Here is a 21,173-nt window from a genome sequence, read left to right on the forward strand (position 1 = left end):
TAGCTGCTGACATTAAAAAAAAAACAGCCACTCACCTGTCCCTCGATCCCGCGGTGTCCTCCCCACAGCCCGTTTCACTGGCTGTCCTGTGTTCCCGGCATCTTCAGTGTGATAGTGAGTAGCAGTGCGCTTTCTGAATTATCCCGTAGTCTTCTGGGACCTGTCATGTGTCCCAGAAGACTACAGGGAGGGACAACTTCTTTCAATCGCCTAGGCCAGGGGCGGGGCGGACTGACCATTTGGAAACCTGGGCACTGCCCCAGGGCCCGGGGTCAGTAGGGGGCCCCATGAGATGCCCCTGGTTCCTTTTTCATAGGCTTTTTTGAGTTTGGGCAAGGACACAGGGGCCCCATGATCCCCTATTTCCCAGGGGCCCCATGCGTTGTCAGTCCGCCCCTGGCCACGGGGTCTCCAAACTATGGCCCTTCAGCTGTTGAAGTACTACAAGTCCCATCATGCCTCTGTCTCTGAGAGTTTTGCCTGTCAGAGTCTTGCAAGGCCTCATGGGACTTGCAGTTCTTCAACACCTGGAGGGCCATAGTTTGAAGCCCCCTTGCCTAGGCGATTACAGCTGAAGCCGGAGCGGGTACCTGTCAATTTCTGGTACCCACTCCCCAAAGGTGCCAATCCTTAACGGGGAGCGGGGGACCAGTCCTTAAAGCAGAACTTTCCCTTTTGGGTGGAGCTCCACTTTAACCCCCTAACCCTAAAAAATACATTGATAAATAATAAAAAGTAATATTAAAATAAATAAATAAATACATTAACTCCCTAACCCTAACAAAAAATAAATAAGAGGACAAAATATTAACCTCTAACCCAAACCCCAACACCTAATCCCATAACCTATTGCCTAACCCTAAACTTAACACTAGCAAGAAATAAATAATAAAGGAATATTTACAAAAAATAAAAGCTAACGGAAAAGCTAAAAAAGCTGACAAACCTAGCAACAAATGATAAAACAAATGATATTGGCTAAAGCCCAAAAAATGCTTTAAAAACGCTGTACAAAAATGTGGGACAAAATGCCTGCAAAAACGCTAGAAATGCAACGCTCAGGTGTAAATGCAGCCTTACAGAGGAGTCTAATCCTTTTAGGTCTCCCTGGGATTGTTTTGCCAAAAGTTTGTTTATGTACTTTTGAGAAAGAGGTTTAGCCCAGGAAGCACAATGCTTAGGGAAGGAATGTGTGCTGCTAACGTCTAGTCTACAAAATGGGGCACAAATCCCCATGAGGAGCTGATTGAAGAGACGCCACCCCCACTAGACAGATATAAACTTGAATAATGGATAGGTCCAGGGGTGGACTGACAACTCATGGGGCCCCCGGGCAATAGGGGATCATGGGGCCCCTGTGTCCTTGCCCAAACTCAAAAAAGCCAAAGAAAAAGGTACCAGTGGCATCTCATGGGGCCCCCTACTGACCCCGGGCCCTCGGGCAGTGCCCGAGCTTCCAAATAGTCAGTCTGCCCCTGGATAGGTCAAAAGACAAAGGTTCCCCTGTTGTGACTACTGGCTTACCTTAGAGCTGTCCTGACATGCAGGATTTGTAGGGCAGGAATGGCATTTGACATGGTCAGCTCGAAGATGGCTGACAACCCCAGGCACGTTAAATTGTACTGCCACTGCTCCCCCCCCCAGAAACAAGATAATGCCGACCTTGTCTTCTTGAACATCATTCTACTGTTTTCAGGGCCTACCTGAAATGGCCAGGGGAGGGACTGAGGGCAAAGGGCCACGTAGTAAGTGGAGAGCACCTGGGCAGGCTGGCCTGTGGAGCCTGCTTGTGGAGGGGGGGTACATACTGTGGGAGTGAAACCTTGGGCTGTGCATTAGTTGAAAGATGGGGGAACCAAGGAGTTTCCCCCCACTGGGCCCTGTCCTTAGCATGCCTAGCCTCCTGTGAAGCCTGCAGAGGCTGTTGATCCAGAGGAAACACAAGAACTGGGGCTCTGAGGTATGTGAAAGCTTTTTAGAATGGTGGTGCTCCCTTCTGGACACATACCAGCATTGTTTTTTTTAGTGGTATATACAATGGGAGATTACTTATGTGATTTGGATATTAGAGAACACTTGTAGTGATTTATGTTCGCATTTATTCACTTTTTAGGTATCTATTATTTTGGCTATTTGTACCTCTCCCATGGTCTACTACAACCAAGGGTTCATTTTGAAGTACAATCCCTATAAAGGTAGTTTGTTCCCCAATTGTCACCTATCTTTCCCTACAGTGTTTGTATATTGTCTCCAGGGGGCAATATATATATATATATATATATGCAACCTGGATCAGGGGCGGACTGACAACTCATGGGGCCCCCGGGCAATAGGGTATCATGGGGCCCCTGTGTCCTTGCCCAAACTAAAAAAAAAATCCTATGTAAAAGGTACCAGGGGCATCTCATGGGGCCCCCTACTGACCCCGGGTCCTTGGGCAGTGCCAGAGTTTCCAAATGGTCAGTCCGTCTCTGACCTGGATATACAGTGCCTTGAAAAAGTATTCATACCCTTTGAAATTTTCCACAGTTTGTCATGTTACAACCAAAAACGTAAATGTATTTTATTGGGATTTGATGTGATAGACCAACACAAAGTGGCACATAATCGTGAAGTGGAAGGAAAATGATTTTCAGGATTTTTTACAAATAAATATGTGTAGTCCATGGAAAGACCGGCCTGGGGGGGTGTAGCCCACTTCCGGACCCCCCTAAGTCCAGTCATGGCAGAGAGTAGGAAAACCAGTGGCAGCGTGTCACGTCTTTGGTAGTGAGCTCTATAAAACCACAGCTTGGGGTTCCCCAGGGCGCGGAATCTAAGCCCCAGCCTGCTTGTTCACCAGAGCCCCTGATGATGGGGATGGACTTGCAGCAGGCTGGGACCAGGTCGCGGCCCCCAGGTACACCCAGCTGAGGTAGAAGAGACCACTAGCGGGAGCAGGGTGCATTGGGAGTAGAGACAGGAGATCCAGTAGGCAAGCCAAGGTCAGGACAGGCAGAACACCAGCAATGTCAGGGACACAGCCGGGGTCAGTACACAGCTATACTAAACAGATTCAGGCAACCACTGGGGGGCTCCAACAACAACTGTTGCTCAGGCAATGTGGCCCAGTCTGAGCACATCTTAAATAGACAGGCAGACAAGGAGGTGGGACAGGAAGTGATGGAAGGGAAGGACCTAAAACCCAAGGAATAGCAGGCGACACCCATATGTGAGCACAGAACAACACACAAGTGAAGGAATCAAGAGCAGCATGGAGGTAAGCGTAAATGCACAAAGGCTGCAAGCTGACTTGTGACACAGCGCTCTAGACGGCAGTTCTCCCTAGGCAGCCACCTAGTTTGCCTAGTGGTAGCACAGGCCCTGCTTAGTAGTACACATATCTTGAAATTAAAAGTCCACCAGTGGCTCTATTAGCTTTAAATCTGGACAGAAAGGTTTTCTTGTTGGTTTCCCAGTGCTTCCTGGGATCCTATACTGGCAATACCTCCAAAACAAAGCAAACATAAAATTAAAGCCTCTCAAAAGCTGCAGGTGCTGCTAGCGAGTTTTGTCATAGACTTCAGTGGAGGCTTTGGAGACTCTTGGAAGCACCAAAAAGCGGCACGGGGTATCGTTTTTAGAGCAAAGCAAGGGGTAAACATTACTGTAAGCTTACCATTTTTTTTCACATAACAAGGGCTTTGATTGCCATTCAGAGTGCTTTAAAAAAAATTGCGTCCAATGCCACATTTTGAAGCAAACAAGCCCTTAACGTGCCCCTGTCAGCACAGAGCCATTTGTATGTACAACATCCTGTTGAAAGAAGGCCACACTTACTTCCCTTTCCAGTGGCCCTATGTGGACAGGGTCCCTTTAAAGTGAACCAGTCACCATTAAGCTTCGGCAAGAATCTAAATATCTTGTTTTTTCATAAAGGTGCAAAGCCTCTTTCATATATTACAGAAAAATGAAGATTTTTTTTGCCTTTGCAAGTTATTAACCACTTCAAGTTCGGACACTTTTACCCCCTTCCTGTCCAGGCCAATTTTCAGCTTTCAGTGCTATCACACTTTGAATGACAATTGCGCGGTCATGCAACACTGTACCCATATTATATTTTTAGTATTTTTTTGAGATAGATAAAGCTTTATTTTGGTGGTATTTATTCACTACTGGGATTTTTATTTTTTTTGCTATGTAAATTAAAAAGTCCAAAAATTATGAAAAAAAGTGTTTTTCTTATAAATTTTAAAAATAAATAGTATTTCATCACAAATCTTGGCCAAAATTTATTCCGTTATATTTTTAGTAAAAAAAAAAATAACCCAAATTAGTTTATAACCAAAAATTATCATTTTTAAACATTTTTTTTTACATTCTGTCACCCTAGCAGTACAGTGTCACCATGGTGACACTGTACTACTTGTGGGGGGTGATGAAGATTTTTTTTTTTTTTTTTTTTACACAGATTGCTTTTACACCCATAAAGGCTGTAAAAGCAATCATTTCTCCTTCTCTCTAGCTGCATTCTTGCAGACATTGAGAACTATTGAGTGAGCTGTGATTGGTCACAGCTTGTCACACGGTACAAGGCTGTCGTGAATAGCCTTGTACCATGTGACCTCTATGATCATTCACAGATTTCACACGTAGTAAGCAATGATGTCAGAAGTGACATCTTGCTTACTACTCTGTATGTGATCACTGACTGGCCAATCAGTGATCACGTGATCGGGACCTCGTACAGAGGTCCCGTCCGACGATCGGTGTCGCACTGTGTCCGGAGGACACAGCGGGCACCAGATTGCGGTGCTGCGCGCTCCCAGGGAGCGCGCACAAGCAGGGTGCGGGGAGGCCGTTTATAAATGGCCACCCGACCCTGCACTGCCACTGTCCGGCCGTTTACATACAACAGCCGGACGCGAGGTGGTTAAAGCTGAACCCCAGGGATTAGACAAAACCTACCCTTGCAACGCTCCCCTCCCTTCCCCAAGGGTTAAATGCATAATTAGTGTAGGGGTGCAGGGATAAGGTATATTACGTACCTTGTCTGATGGTCTGGCGGATTCCAGCACTTTTCTGGAAGCTCCAGGCTGTGGACGGTCCTGCAGCATCATCACCTACAAGGCTATTCGCTTTGGAGGAGGGGAGCATGCAATCAAGGCTGAGGGTGTCTTAGAGAAGCAACATACTGGAATGGTCACATGGATCGAGGGAGCCTGGCGAAGCCACAGGGGTAAGGCAAGTAATACACCTTATCCCTGCACCCAATTGAGCATTTAACCACTTGAGCCCCAGAGGATTTACCCCCCTTAATGACCAGGCCTCTTTTTGCTACTCGGCGCTGCACTAATTCAACTGATAATTGCGCGGTCATGCAATGCTGCACCCAAACGAAATTTACGTCCTTTTTTCACACTATTAGAGATTTCTTTCGGTGTAATTTGATCACCTGTGCGCTTTTTATTTTTCACGCTATAAACAAAAAAATGCCAAAAATTTTGACGAAAAACAATATTTTTTACTTTCAGCAATAAAAAATATATAGTAAACTCAAAGTTGGTTATTAATTTAGGCCAAAATGTATTCTGCTCCATGTTTTTGGTAAAAAAAATCCCAATAAGTGTATATTGATTGCTTTGTGTGGAAGTTATAGCGTCTACAAACTATGGTATAGATACTGCAATTTACACCATTTTTCTGCTATACAGCGCTGCGCTAGTTTAACGGACAATTGCGCGGTCATGCAATACGGTACATAAATGAAATTTACATCCTTTTTTTTCCCACAAATTGAGCTTTCTTTTGGTGGTATTTGATCGCCTGTGCGGTTTTTATTTTTTGCGCTATAAAAGAAAAGTCTGACAATTTTTAGGAAAAAAAAACAATATTTTGGACTATTTGCTATAAAACATGTCCAGTAAAAAAAAAATGCAAAAATCAAATTTAGTCATAAATTTCTGCCAAAATGCATTCTGCGACATGTCTTTGCTAAAAAAAATCCCAATACGTGTAAATTAATTGGTTTACGTGAAAGTTATAGCGTTTACAAATGGCGGGAAAGATACTGGGATTTTTAATTTTTATTTATACTAATAATGGCGACGATCAGCGAATTATGACAGCGATCAGCGACTTATGGCAGCGACCAGCGACTTATGGCGGGACTGCGGGACTGCGGCGGACATTTTGACACTGGGGGGGAACTGACTTGGGGTCACTGACATCCCCAGTGACACCAATACAGTGATCAGTGAAAAAAAAACACTGAAACTGTACTAATGGCACTGGGGAGGAAGGGGTTAACATTTTTAGGAGTTTACTGTGTAAGGGGAGTGTTTTACTAGGGGGCGGGGGTGTGTGCTGGACGGGGGGAGAGAGGGGGGAGCTGATCAGCTTGCCGGGGAACTGTCACAGAGCAGGCTGTGTGTAAACAATGCAGCTCTGCTCTGTGACAGTGATGACAGCTCATCGCGGGAAAACGGCCGGTAAAAACTGGCCGTGACCCGGCCGCTGACACCCGCTGCGGACACCCGCGGGACAGGGAGGGTGGGCGCGCGCCTCACGCGCACCCCCTACCTGTTTTGCGGGGTCCGTTTTAAAACGTCGTTTTGCCTACCAGTGCCGCCCTGCCGCCGTACATGTACAGTGGCTGGGCTGCATGCGGTTAACCTTTGCAGGGGAGGGGCTACTGCAAGGGTAGATTTTGGATATTTTACAGATTTCAGTTTTAAAGTTTACCTTTCCCCTCCCAAAAAAATGAATGCACATCATTTTCTGGGGAAAAAATGCATTTATTAGTATTTAGTTGGTTTTTTTTAATAATAAATAAATAGGAGTGGATCGTGGGTGCAATGTCAGGCTCCTGCACGTATTTCCTACAGTTATCCATACAGGCAAACAGTTCCTGAGCTGTAGGTAGTGAGAATGAAGTACAAGTCGAGTTTGCTGGCAGTTCATTAATACTGCACGTCCGTTTGTCATGGTGGTGGATGGGACTTGTAGTTCATTCCTTCACAGACTGCTATGAATGAATGAATGATGTAGCTTGCACGTCATTTTCAAAATGTAACTGCAGATTTGGGGAGAAGAACCCCTGCTCACTTTTATGGTGGGGGATGTGGGAGTGAGAAGGGATGTTGCACCAGTAACAGGTTACATGTTATACCCTAAATATAGAGTACCATTTTACTATAGGTGATCCTATCCTTTAACAATTTCCTGCCCAGCCTACTGCAAATTTAAAGCTGGGCGCGACTTTCGAATTTACAGGTGGACGTCATATGAAGTCCTCTCAGAACACAGCTGCGCTTTTGGGCGCGATCAGTCACTGGCTGTGTCCACTGGACACAGCCGATGACAGATCACTGTTCCTGCCCATTGCCGGTACCATGTGATCGCTGTGACCAATCACAGCAGATCACATGACAACTGTAAACAAAGCATTAATTTGATTCATACCATTCATTGTGTACAATTGTGTTGCTAGCGGTGATTGGTCACAGTGATCACATAGTACAGACATGGCCAATCACAACCCATCTGTACCATGTGATTAGCTGTGGCCAATCACAATACATATTGAATGAATCTATTTCTAAAAAATGCTTGCTTTTAGCAATGAAATTCACTGCTATAATCAATTACTTCCCCAGAGTTGTACAATGTTACCATGGTAACATTATATTACTCTGATCACAGTGTGTTAAAAAAAATGTACATTTTTTTTTTCTTTCGTACTGTCACCAGTGTCCCTGATCACCGCCATACCAATTATATGATAACGCTATGCTACACTGGTGACAATATGTAAAAAAAAAAAAAAAAAATTGGGAATTTTTTTTTTTCATTTCTTCCTTTTACAAAAAAAAAAAGACAAAAAAATTACAACTTCAAAAAACTCACCATGTCTCTTACTACATAGTTCAGACTGTCTACTATCCAAAAAAGGGGTCATTTGGGGGGTATCTGTACTGTCTTGACATTTTTGGGCCTCAAGAAATGAGGTCGGCTGCCAATACATCAGGACTGATCAATTTTCAAATATATATATACACTATAGTTTGTGGACTCTATAAATTTCCTACAGAATAAATAATAAACACTGATTTGGGTTTTTTTTTTTAGAAAAAAAGAAATGTAACAGAATACACTTTGACCTAAATTTATGAAGAACAATTATTAATTTGCAAAATGTAATAACAGAACATTTTTTCCTTTTTCTTTTTGTTTGTTTAGCAAAATGTGTAAAAAAAAAACCCAGTGGGGATTAAATACCACCGAAAGACATTTGTCTACAAGAAAAAAAAAAATAAAGATAAAAATGTTACATGGGTAAAGTGTTGCATGACCATGCAATTGTCATTCAAAGTGACAGCTCTGAAAGCTGAAAATTTCCCAGAGCAGGAAGGGGGTAAAAGTATAATATAGGAAAAAAGGTTGGCATCATAGTTAGGTGCAATCACCTGATCATATATAATCCCCATCTCACTTCATATATAAAGTGTGGATTTTAAACCAAATTGCATATGAAAAGAAATTAGCAGCTGACTAGAGCAGACCTGCCAGAAAGTGGTTTATTACAAATCCTATGCAGTGTAGTAATCACTAAATTAGTGAATGCAAAATATTATTTATATAGATCATAAAAAGGTTGACATATAATCATGGTGATCAGATTGTACACTATTCCCCATGATTAAATGTCAACCTTTTTATGATCTATGTGATCTAAATAAATAATATTTTGCATTCACTAATTTAGTGATTACTACACCGCATAGGATTTGTAAGAAACCACTTTCTGGCAGGTCTGCTCTAGTCAGCTGCTAATTTATTTTCAGGGGGTAAAAGCACCCTGTATTGAAGTGGTTGCCAAAGAATATATTTAACCATTTGCTGCCCGCCCTATGGCTGAATGGCGGCCGGCAAATGTCATCAGCGTTCCGGGTGGACGCCATATAGCATCCTCCTGCTCATGCACAGATTGCGCTCCTGCATGATCTATCACTGGCCGTGTACCTCGGACACGGCCGATGACAGATCTGAGTATCGGCCCTCGTTGCCGGTACCATGTGACCTGCTGTGACCTATCACAGCAGGTCACATGACAGTTGTATACAATGGATGGCTTCATTCATGCCATCCATTGTATACAAGTGTCTAGCTGTGAATGGTCACAGCTGATCACATGCACATGTCATGTGATTAGCTGTGGCCAAATCACAGCTAAGCACAAAAAAAAAAAACCTGAATGAATCGATGTCATTCAGGTAAATGCTTGCTTATAGCAAAGTAATTCTTTACTATAAGCAAAGTTTGTAAAAAAAAAAAAAAATTACTTCCCCAAAGTAGTGCAATGTTACTATGGTAACATTGTACTACTTTGGTCATAGTGAAATATGAAAAAAAAAAATCTTAAAAAAAAAGAAAATAAATTTAATAAAAAATAATAAAAAAAAAATATATATATTTTTTTTTTTCATACTGTCACCAGTCAGTGTCCCTGATCACCACCATGCCAGTTATATGATGACGCTGTACTGCACTGGTGACAGTATGTAAAAAAAAAATTGTGAAACTAATTTTTTAAATTTTTAAATTTTCCGAAAAATTATGACAAAAAAATACAACTTCAAAAAACTCGCCATTCCTCTTATGAAATACATCGGACTGTCTACTTTGCAAAAAGGGATCATTTGGGGGATATCTGTACTGTCCTGACATTTGGGGGATATCTGTACTGTCCTGACATTTGGGGGATATCTGTACTGTCCTGACATTTGGGGGATATCTGTACTGTTCTGACATTTGGGGGATATCTGTACTGTCCTGACATTTGGAGAATATCTGTACTGTCCTGACATTTGGGGGATATCTGTACTGTCCTGACATTTGGGGGATATCTGTACTGTCCTGACATTTGGAGAATATCTGTACTGTCCTGACATTTGGGGGATATCTGTACTGTCCTGACATTTGGGGGATATCTGTACTGTCCTGACATTTGGGGGATATCTGTACTGTCCTGACATTTGGGGATATCTGTACTGTCCTGACATTTGGGGATATCTGTACTGTCCTGACATTTGGGGGATATCTATACTATTCTGACATTCTTGGACCTCAAGAAATTAGATTGGCTGTCAGTACTTCAGGATTGATCAATATTCAGATCTATACCAGTTTGTGAACGCTATAACTTTCCTACAAACTAAAAAATACATCCTAATTTGGGTTATTTTCATCAAAGACATGTAGCAGAATACATCTCGGCCTAAATTTATGAAGAACAATTATTTATTTGCAAACTTGTATAACAGAAACAAAGAAAAACGTGTGTTTTTGTTTTAAACTTTTTGGTCTTTTTTTGTTTAGCAAAAAATAAAAACCCCAGCGATTATTAAATACCACCAAAAGAAAGCTCTAGTTGTGTGAAGAAAATGATAAAATTTTACTTTGGGTACAATGTTGTATGACCGCGCAATTGTCATTCAAAGTGTGAGAGCGGCCTGGAGCGGAGAAAACTGGCCTGGGCAGGAAGGTGTAAAATTGCCCGGTATTGAATTGGTTAAAAAAAAAAAAAGACATTTGGAGATAAAAATATATGTAATTACAGAAATCTGTGCACATTTATACAGGTTTAAAGATCCCCTAAAGAACCATTTACTATGAATACCATTGTCTGTCCATCAAATAGACAGCAGATGGAAATCCACTCAGAGATGAGTGATAGAGCTCCCCCTGGAAGCCAACTTTGAGAATGCAGTCCAATGTTCAATAATTCTACCTTCTCCGGGATCTGGAACAGTGGTCAGTCTAAAATTTCTGCATGTCCGTAAGTCAAACGCCAAGTTGCTTGTCATGCTCGCAGATGATACGGGTGGAGTCTTCCTCGAACTGGATGAGAGTATTGGCCTCTTGTAAGTGGATGATGTGACCCTTCGTGGTGTCCTCTATCTTCACATCGCTGAATCCGAGCTGCAATTGGAGGAGGGCAATCAGTACATCAGAGACAAGACTGTCGGGGGAAGGAATTTACCAGTAACCAGGGGTGGACTGACATCTCATGGGGCCTCCGGGCAATGGGGGATCATGGGGCCCCTGTGTCCTTGCCTAAGCTCAAAAAAGCCTATGAAAAAGGTACCAGGGGCATCTCATGGGGCCCCCTACTGACCCCGGGCCCTCGGGCAGTGCCTGAGTTTCCAAATGGTCAGTCCGCCCCTGCCAGTAACCAATAATGTTATTCTCCATTACCGACCAAAGACAGAACAGACTTACAAAAATCGAGAAAGTGAATCTATTTTTTTTTTGTTTGTTACTGTGATGTAATGTGTTTTATACATTTTTTTTCAAAACTAAATGTAAAAAAAAAAAAAAAATCTCTGGTATGGAATAGCTTGCTTAACCCCTTCCCACTATCGCCCTATGACTCTTTAAGAGAATCAAAATGCCAGGAGGCAGAAGCATTCTAATTATTCTAAGTACTTACTGTAGGTGGTTAGCATTTCCACCTACAGTAAGTACTAGGGTCATTGGTTCGAATCCCAACCATGGCACCACCTGCCTGGAGTTTGCATGTTCTCCCTTTGTCTGCGTGAGTTTCTTCCGGTCACTCCTGTTTCCTCCCACACTCCAAAGACATGCTGGTAGGTGAATTGGATTCTGTCTAAATTGTCCCTAGTATGTGTATGTATGAATGTGAGTTAGGGACCTTAGATTGTACGCCCCTTGAGGGTTAGGGACTGATGTGAATGTACAATATATATGTAAAGTGCTGCATAAATTGACGCTGCTATATAAGTACCTGAAATAAATCCATTCTCCACGGATGCATACATGTGACCGCTTGGCATTATAGCCCACCCACCCAGCTGCTGCATATATGCATACGTTTGGCTGGAACAGGTTAAAGGATAAGTTCACCTTTGGGAACATGTTACATGTTTCACCCATTTTTAGGGTGGACCATGTAACATGTTCCCAATGCTGCAGCCTCTGCCCGATCCCCCCACCCTGTGATAGCAGTATGGGACGAAGTTCCCCGTACAAGCTGTCACTTTTTAAAAACAGCGTGGCCGTGCGGGGCTCCTCCCACATGGCTGCGTCATTTATTCACAGGTTCTGTGAATGAACGAACTACAAGTCCCAACAGCCTTAGCGGCCATCAGCTTGTAGTTCTGAATGAACTGCCACGGCGCTGTGGAGCACCATGGTAGTTCATTGATTCTTCCTGTCAGTATATGTATAGGGATGTATAGGCAAGCAGATATACTGACAGGTCTGCAGGAGACCTGTATGGCACCAGCGATTTCCTAATCGCTGGGGTAATGCTTTACGGGCTCCTGCAACCAAAAATAAATGCACTTTTTTAACCTGCAAAAAAATGTGCATTTATTATTTTTGGTCAAAAGGTGAACTTATCCTTTAACTGCTTCAGCTTTGTCCCATAGCAGAAATACTGCTACAGAGCGGCAGCTGTATGTAAAATCATACATACATATATATATATATATACAATTTTGCATTTCTGGCTAGGGGGCGCGCACGCGACCTACCTGCGCCACCATTTGTCACGGCTGCCAATCACCAGGTCCCAGCTGGTGATTACTCACCAGCGTCCAGTGATTGCCGAGGATCTCTGACGGGGGGGGGAACTGTTAGTAAACGAAACAATTCTCGTCCCTGTCAGCTCCTACCAGGGGCAGACTGACAACTCATGGGGCCCCTGTGTCCTTGCCCAAACTCAAAAAAGCCTATGAAAAAAGTACCAGGGGCATGTCATGGGGCCCCCTACTGACCCCGGGCCCTCGGGCAGTGCCCGAGTTTCCAAATGGTCAGTCCGCCCCTGGCCGTGTGTTTCAAAAATGTGCTGCAGTGTGCATTACGCTTGCGTTACCATTTAGGCGTTCTCATTCGCGTTTTCCCGAACACATTGCAACCCGCACAGACAGTGAGCACTTTGTTGTGCATTTCAAAACCATACAGCAACGCACGTTGTGCTTGTGTTACTATTCCTTTGCATCTGCCTGTTTTCATATGCACAGCAACCCACAAGAAAAAGCACGCTTTGGCATGCTTTTCGAAAACTTGTGGCAACGCGCCTCGCACTTGCATAACCATCCGTTTGCATCTGCCTGTTTCCAAACATACGGCAACCCACAAGAAAGCGCATGCTGATCTGTGCAGGTTAAAAATGTGAAGTAACGTATGTCGTGCTTGCGTTACCATTCATTTGTATCTGTAAATTTACAAACACGCAGCAACCCGCAAGAAAACGTATGCTTTGCTGTGTGTTTCGAAAACGGGCACAGCACACGCAACATGCATCATGCTTACCTTACCACTTAGGCTGCGTTCTCATCTGTGGGTTTCCAACACACAGCAACCCGCACAGAAAATGTGCACTTTGTTGTGCATTTCAAAACCATGCGGCAACACGTGCTGTGCTTGCATTACTATTCGTTTGCATTCGCGCATTTAGAAACGCACAGCAACCAGCAAGAAGAAAAAAAGTTGAAAAGCCTTGTTGAAAACGAGGCAATGCGCATTGCACTTGTGTTACCATTTATTTGCATCTGTGCATTTAAGAACACAGAGCAACCCACAAAAAAAAATCATGCTTTGATGTGGGTTTCGAAAACGGGCACAACGCGCACAGCAGTGTGCGTCACGCTTGCCTTACCACTTAGGCTGCGTTCTCATCTGCGGGAACACATAGCAACCCCTAAAACAATGACATTGACACACTGTCTGTGACAATGTTGCACTGATGTTTGGAGGTCCAAGAATAATGACAGGCAGATGTTCAGTGGTCCCAGAACAATAACACACTGACATTTGGGGGTTCCCAGAACAATGGCACCCTGACACTTGGAGGGGGGTCCCAGAACACTGACACTTGGGGGGTCTCAGAACAATGACACCCTGATATTTGGCAGGGGGGAGTCCCAAAACAATGATGCCCTGCCATTTGGGAGGGTCCCAGAACAATGACACCCTGAAACTTGTGGGGTCCCAGAACAATGACACCCTGACACTTGGGGGGTCCCAGAACAATGATACTGAGAATTGGGGGGGTCCCGGAACAATGACACCATGATATTTTTTGGGGGGGGGGTCCTAGAACAATGACACCCTGACACATGTGGGGGATCCCAGAACAATGACACCCTGCCACTTGGGGGTCACCTTAACATTTTGGAGGGGGGGTCCCAAAACAATGACACCTTAACATTTTGGAGGGGGGTCACAAAAGAATGACACCCTGACACTGGGGTGTCCAAGAACAATGATACAAAGATACTTGGAGAGACACCTGGGGATCCAATGACACTGATACTTTGTATTCCAGACAAATGATGACAATTTGAAGTCCAACAAAAATGACACTGACATTCTGGGGTCTGGGGCAATGAGGCACTGACACTTGGTGTGCCACTGTTGTGCGACCCCCAAACCTTGGAGTGTCCTTAATCTTTGATCTCTGACACTTGGGTGTCTGACATTCTGGGGTCTGGGACAATGATGCACTGACACTTAGTGTGCCATTGTTGTGTGACCCCCAAACCTTGGTGTTACCTTAATCTTGGATCTCTGACACTTGGGGGTCTCAGAACAAAGACAACCTGACACTTGGGGCTTTCCCAAAAAAAATGGCACCCTGACACTTGAGGGGATCCCAGCACAATGGCACCCTGACACTTGAGGGGGTCCCAGCACAATGGCACCCTGACACTTGAGGGGGTCCCAGCACAATGGCACCCTGACACTTGAGGGGGTCCCAGCACAATGGCACCCTGACACTTGAAGGGGTCCCAGCACAATGGCACCCTGACACTTGAGGGGTCCCAGCACAATGGCACCCTGACACTTTGGGGGTCCCAGCACAATGGCACCCTGACACTTTGGGGGTCCCAGCACAATGGCACCCTGACACTTGGGGGGTCCCAGCACAATGGCACCCTGACACTTTTGGTCCCAGAACAATGACACCCTAACACTGTGGAGGGTCCCAGAACAATGACACCCTGATACTTGGGAAATCCCAGAACAATGACACCCTGATACTTGGGAAATCCCAGAACAATGACACATTGGTACTTGGGGGTCCCATAACAATGACACAATGATACTTGGGGGTCCGAGAACGACACACGGATACTTGGGGATCCCAGAACAATGACACGCTGAGAAATCAAAACGCGGGTTAAGAAGTCACTACATTCTAGAGCTAGCAGTCCACACTTCCTGAAATGGAAATCAGGCCAGATAGGACGGCACATAATGCGGCTCGAGATACCAGTAAATATGATGGTGTTCAGGCTGGACTTCCCCCAGAGCTTCATGAAATGCACCATGTGTCCAAATCACAGGGTGGGGTTACCAGTGAACACTACACATGGCTCAAACTATCACAGCACTGAAAAACGTCCTGGAGAGTATGACGCTATAACCGCCTAGTGTTGTTCATTTCTAGGCTACAGACGGCTCCTGCTGCCTTAGCAACCTTTGTTGCTAGAACACACATGGATCCTTGAGCCTAACTTCCTTTGCTGTAGGAAGCTAGGGCTGCCCATTGCGCTTCATTGCTCCTGTCACCCAGTATCCTTTGTTGTTAGGATGCATGCAGCTCCTACTGCCTCCTCGCATCCTTTGTTTTTGGGAAAATGTGGCTCATTTAGAGATGCAGGCAACTCCTGTCACTGAACGTCCTTCACTAGGACACAGGCAGCTCTTGCCATCTAAGTCCTCTGTTTCTAGAATGCTGGTGGTCCCTACTACCTAGTGTCTTTCATTGCTAGGACGCAGGTGGCTCCTGTTGCCGAGTATCCTTTGTTGCTAGAAGGCAGGTGGGTAATGACGCCTGGACCCTTTGTCCCTAGGATACTGCCTAGCGATGAAGGACTCCGCATAGAATCTTTTGCTTCCAGTATACAGGCAGCTTCTGTCATCAAGCATTCTTTGTCGCTAGGATGAAGCGTCTATTGCCTAGTGTCTTTTTTCACTAGGACACTGGCGGCTCCTCACGCATCACGCTTTCTTCATCGCTAGGAAGCAGGCACCACCTAGTGCTCTTTACTGTTAGGACACAAGATGCTCCTGTCCACTAGTGTCATTAGAAAGGGGATGTAACATGCCAGTACTAGAGTGGTTACAGAAGGAAACCCCATACGTCACTGTATATTATTGAAATGGAACTAAGCCCATCAATTTATCGATTTCCCAAAACAGTTGCATTCAATGCATGCCACGAACAAAAGCTGTCACAGCTGCTTGTGCTCTAATCTGAATTGTCAAGCCATCAAATGGCTGGTGTCATACCTGAACAAAGGTGCAGCAACTGCAAATCAAACAGGCTAAGATGGCAATTTCCTTGGCTGTAAGCAGGGCCGTGGTTAAGGGGGTACCATCGGTCCTGCTGTATGGGGCCTAAGCCAGCAGGGGGGCCCAGGCAGCTGGATGAAGCGGATGTGGGCAGGGAGGGTGATCTTTACGGGGGGGGGGGTCAATTACTGGAACTTATCCCCTCCTATTTCTGCAACATATGAAAGCTGGCTGCTTCTTCTCTCCCTCCCATCAGCTTTCAGCTGCAGCAGAGAGAGAGCCATACAGGTGATTCTGTTTCAGTAATTGCCCCCTGCCGCACCTACTTTTCCCCCTGCTGCCCAGGTCCCCCTGTCTGTCCCCCCTACCCCTGCAATGCTGCAGGATTCCCTCCTCTCCGTGCAGCTGCGAGTACACAACAGGATCCTTCAGGATGGAGAGTGGGGGAAGGGTCCTGTAAATATGTCACATTTACCAGCCCTTTCTTATCTGAATGAACACAACGAGTGATCGGTACCAATCACTCACTGTGTTCAATCACAACTGAAGCATGGTAACCTGTGTATATTTGGGGGGCGGGGGGGGCCTGTCAGGTTGACTGTATAGCCCCATGGTTTCTAATAGCAGCCTTGGCTGTAAGGGATAAGAGGGTTTATTTCCACTTTAAAGTGCAGTTTGTTCCTCTCAATTCTTCACACAATACCCTTCATTTTGTGACTAAGGTCTACTTTAAAACCACAAATAAATCCTGCAAGATCACTTCAGGCTGTCCCCTTTTGCAGGTATAGCTATGTAAAACATTAAAAATAAGTGCCTGTACTGTAATACACGGTCTCACCCTGCTCTGCACATGCTCAACTGCTCTACACGTGCTCAATTGCTCTCTATTTTTTTGACACTGTGACGAATTTGCAGATTCCTATTTGTTGACAACCTAAAGATTTAATGCTGTTCAGGGGCTCTGGACTTCAGCAAAATGGCAGTATCCAGCAAGAAGAAACAAACAATGCTGCTGGCAATTTACAGCACACAATAATTCTGGTAGCATAATTACCAATGTGGAATGTATGTTCCTTGCTAAAGAACATTATTTTTTTATTAAATTCTGATGGGTAAAGTCCTGCTTTAAGTTGAACACCGACCACTGTCATTTCACTGGGATTTTCATCACCTCGGCATGATGAAAAGGTGGGCGCAGGTAGGTAGACTTTGGTCTGTTGTGACAGCCTGGAAACTGAGATAGAAGAGAGAATGGGTGACACCACTGACATCTTGTGGGTAAATTTGGGCACTGCAAATAGCCTATCCTAGACTATTACTACTATGGAGCCTATTACTCTGCCAACCCCTACTATGAAGCCTGTCACTCCACCTACAACTACTATGGAAGCCTATCACTCCGCCTACAATTACTACGGAAGCCTATCACTCTGTCTACAACTACTATGGAAGCCTATCACTCCACCTATGACTACTATGGAAGCCTATCACTCCACCTACCCCTTTGACGGAAGCCTATCACTCCACCTATGACTACTACGGAAGCCTATCACTCCACCTATGACTACTACGGAAGCCTATCACTCCACCTATGACTACTACGGAAGCCTATCCCTCCACCTACCCCTACTACGGAAGCCTATCACTCAACCTACCCTTACTACAGAAGCATATCACTCCGCCTTTGTGACGGAGGGTAGGCAGGACAGAACACACAAGGCAAACGGCAAACACTTAAAGCTTTATTAAAACAGACAACAGTCACTCAGTGGGGAGTAGTGCAGAGAGAGAGAGAGAGTCCAAAGTACTTGTAATCCAGCCCCGGTGGGCAAAGTTAAAGTCTCTACAGCAGTCTGTAATCCAACAGGGAGATAGGAGGCAGTTCATAAGCAGTCATAACACAAGGGAAGCACACACTCACCCAGAGCTGATGTGGTAGTCACAGGCAGAGCTGATGTGGCAGTCTCAGGCAAAGCTGACAGCATTTCCAGCAGGGCTGATGTAGCTTCTGGGGTCCCCCTTACTCCAATGGGGCTTAGGCAGAGTCTGGCCACTACAGTCCTGCCGCAGCTGGGATCCCCCTCAGTGGCTGCACAGCAGAATGGAACAGGAGAGACCAGCACTGACCTCTTAAACCCCCTGAGCAGGAGGAGAGGTGGAGGGGGGTCATTAGCAGGATGACAATGGAGGGACTGCTTTAATTGAGTTTAGGGACATTTTGGATGACAATGGAGAGAATGGACAGAAACAGAAATACAGTAATTGAATTTGAAGCTGTACACAGGATAACAGTGGGGAGAATACACTAATATAAAAGTAAGGCACTAATTAGGGATGTAGAACATCTGGCCACAAGACAGGATGGACAAAGAAACACAATAATTGGATTTGTAGCTGTAAACAGGATAACAATGGGGAGGATACACTAATTGAATTTGGGACCTTTTGTGGAAGGGCACGTTAATTACAGACAGGGACCCTTGGCACACAGGAGTAGAATACTAATTGGAGGATGATCTTCCTATGGCCAGGAGGGATTAAAGGAACAAGGAATTAATAACTGGGAATTAATAATTGGCTGGGCCCCTATACCGTGACACCAGTGGTGTATTTAGGTTTTGTGCTGCCCTAGGCAACACAAAAATTGCCCCCCCCCCCCCCCGCGCCTGACATTGACCAACAACGCCCCCCCACACACACACACACGGAGAGGAAACCAATCACCTTTCCAACTCTGGACATCCCTGGGAACAAGAGTTGGGCTCTGCATACACCATCAAGCAGTCTGCAGCCTCTTTCGGCTCCCCCCTGGTCCCTATGTCACAAGAGTCCCTTCTTCCAGGGGACACTGCTGCTCCCCTGAAAAATGCCGCCCTAGGCAACTGCCTTGTGGTAAATACAGTGGGGCAAAAAAGTATTTAGTCAACCACCAATTGTACAAGTTCTCCCACTTAAATAGAAGAGAGAGGCCTATAATTGGCATCATAGGTAGACCTCAACTATGAGAGACAAAATGAGAAAAAAAAATCCAGACAATCACATTGGCTGATTTGGAAAGAATTTATTTGTAAATTATGGTGGAAAATAAGTATTTGGTCAATATCAAAAGTTCATCTCAATACTTTGTTATATATCCTTTGTTGGCAATGACAGAGGTCAAACGTTTCCTGTAAGTCTTCACAAGGTTGGCACACGCTGTTGCTGGTATGTTGACCCATTCCTCCATGCAGATCTCCTCTAGAGCAGTGATATTTTGAGGCTGACGCTGGGCAACACGGACTTTCAACTCCCTCCAAAGGTTTTCTATGGGGTTGAGATCTGGAGACTGGCTAGACCACTCCAGGACCTTGAAATGCTTCTTACGAAGCCACTCCTTCGTTGCCCAGGCAGTATGTTTGGGATCATTGTCTTGTTGGAAGATCTTCAATGCCCTTGCTGATGGAAGGAGGTTTGCACTCAAAATCTCACGATACATGGCCCCATTCATTCTATCCTGTACATGGATCAGTCGTCCTGGTCCCTTTGCGGAGAAACAGCCCCAAAGCATGATGTTGCCACCCCCATGCTTTACAGTAGGTATGGTGTTCTTTGGATGCAACTCAGCATTCTCTCTCCTCCAAACACGACGAGCTGTGTTTCTACCAAACAGTTCTATTTTGGTTTCATCTGACCATATGACATTCTCCCAATCCTCTTCTGGATCATCCAAATGCTCTCTAGCAAACTTCAGATGGGCCCGGACATGTACTGGCTTAAGCAGGGGGACACGTCTAGCACTGCAGGATCTGAGTCCCTGGTGGCGTAGTGTGTTACTGATGGTAGCCTTTGTTACGTTGGTCCCAGCTCTCTGCAGGTCATTCACTAGGTCCCCCCGTGTGGTCCTGGGATTTTTGCTCACCGTTCTTGTGATCATTTTGACCCCACGGGGTGAGATCTTGCGTGGAGCCCCAGATCGAGGGAGATTATCAGTGGTCTTGTATGTCTTCCATTTTCTAATTATTGCTCCCACAGTTGATTTGTTCACACCAAGCTGCTTGCCTATTGCAGATTCAGTCTTCCCAGCCTGGTGCAGGTCTACAATTTTGTTTCTGGTGTCCTTCGACAGCTCTTTCGTCTTCACCATAGTGAACCATCGCTTCTCGGCCTTTTGGCTAAGATCAAGTGTAGTATCTGTTCTTATCAGTGTCCAGTGGGGGTGCTCCCGACCATTCTAGCTTTGCGGGGATGGTTGTTGTATAGTACCCTCACTGGAATGATGGGGGTCCGGAAGGCTAGTACCGGAGGGACAGAAACCGGGGAGCGCCACGAGTATAAGCTGGGGCCCCGGGAGTAATTCCTCTGAGAAGACTGGAAAGACCCAGTACGTCCTGATTTGAACAAGCTACCTTGGTCTGGCCAGGGGCTGGGGAGGCAAAAAGTCCGCAAACTCAGTGCCCCCTGAGGAGACGCGCTCAGGGGTGTCACTAGTAACACTTGGGTGTGGGACCCCACGGTGTGAAAATGACACTTGGTCACTGTTTTTACACTCCTTTTTGCACAGCGCCCTAAGGACCAGGCCTTTTGGCTAAGTCCAGGGCAATTTTTGCTACGGGCCTCAGGGCCTGGTCTGTGCACATTTCGGCACGGTACCTTTTTTTATTTTATTTACTTTACCTTATCTATTTATTTATTATGCACTCCCACGTTTGTCACTTTTTCTTTGCCTACCTCCTCGGGCCTACCCTAAAGTCTAGGGGGAGGATGTGTGGCCATACGGTTCCTTCCTCCCCTGATCCCTAGAGGACTCTTCTTCGGGAGAGTCCCCTTGCCTAGTACTGAATGTCCGGCTTCGGCTTGGCATAGGGAACGGTGGTCCACCAGGCCTT

General features: G+C 45.3%; 1 pseudogene; it reads left to right on the forward strand.

Annotated features, from left to right (window-relative positions):
• Positions 1–20,439: 20,439 nt before the first annotated feature.
• Positions 20,440–20,555, forward strand: LOC149440227 (U2 spliceosomal RNA; annotated as a pseudogene).
• The last annotated feature ends 618 nt before the right edge of the window (positions 20,556–21,173 follow it).

The sequence above is a fragment of the Staurois parvus genome, unplaced genomic scaffold, assembly GCF_062004578.1.
Source record: "Staurois parvus isolate SC_StPar_1 unplaced genomic scaffold, SC_StPar_1.0 ptg001110l, whole genome shotgun sequence".
Lineage (NCBI taxonomy): Eukaryota > Metazoa > Chordata > Amphibia > Anura > Ranidae > Staurois > Staurois parvus.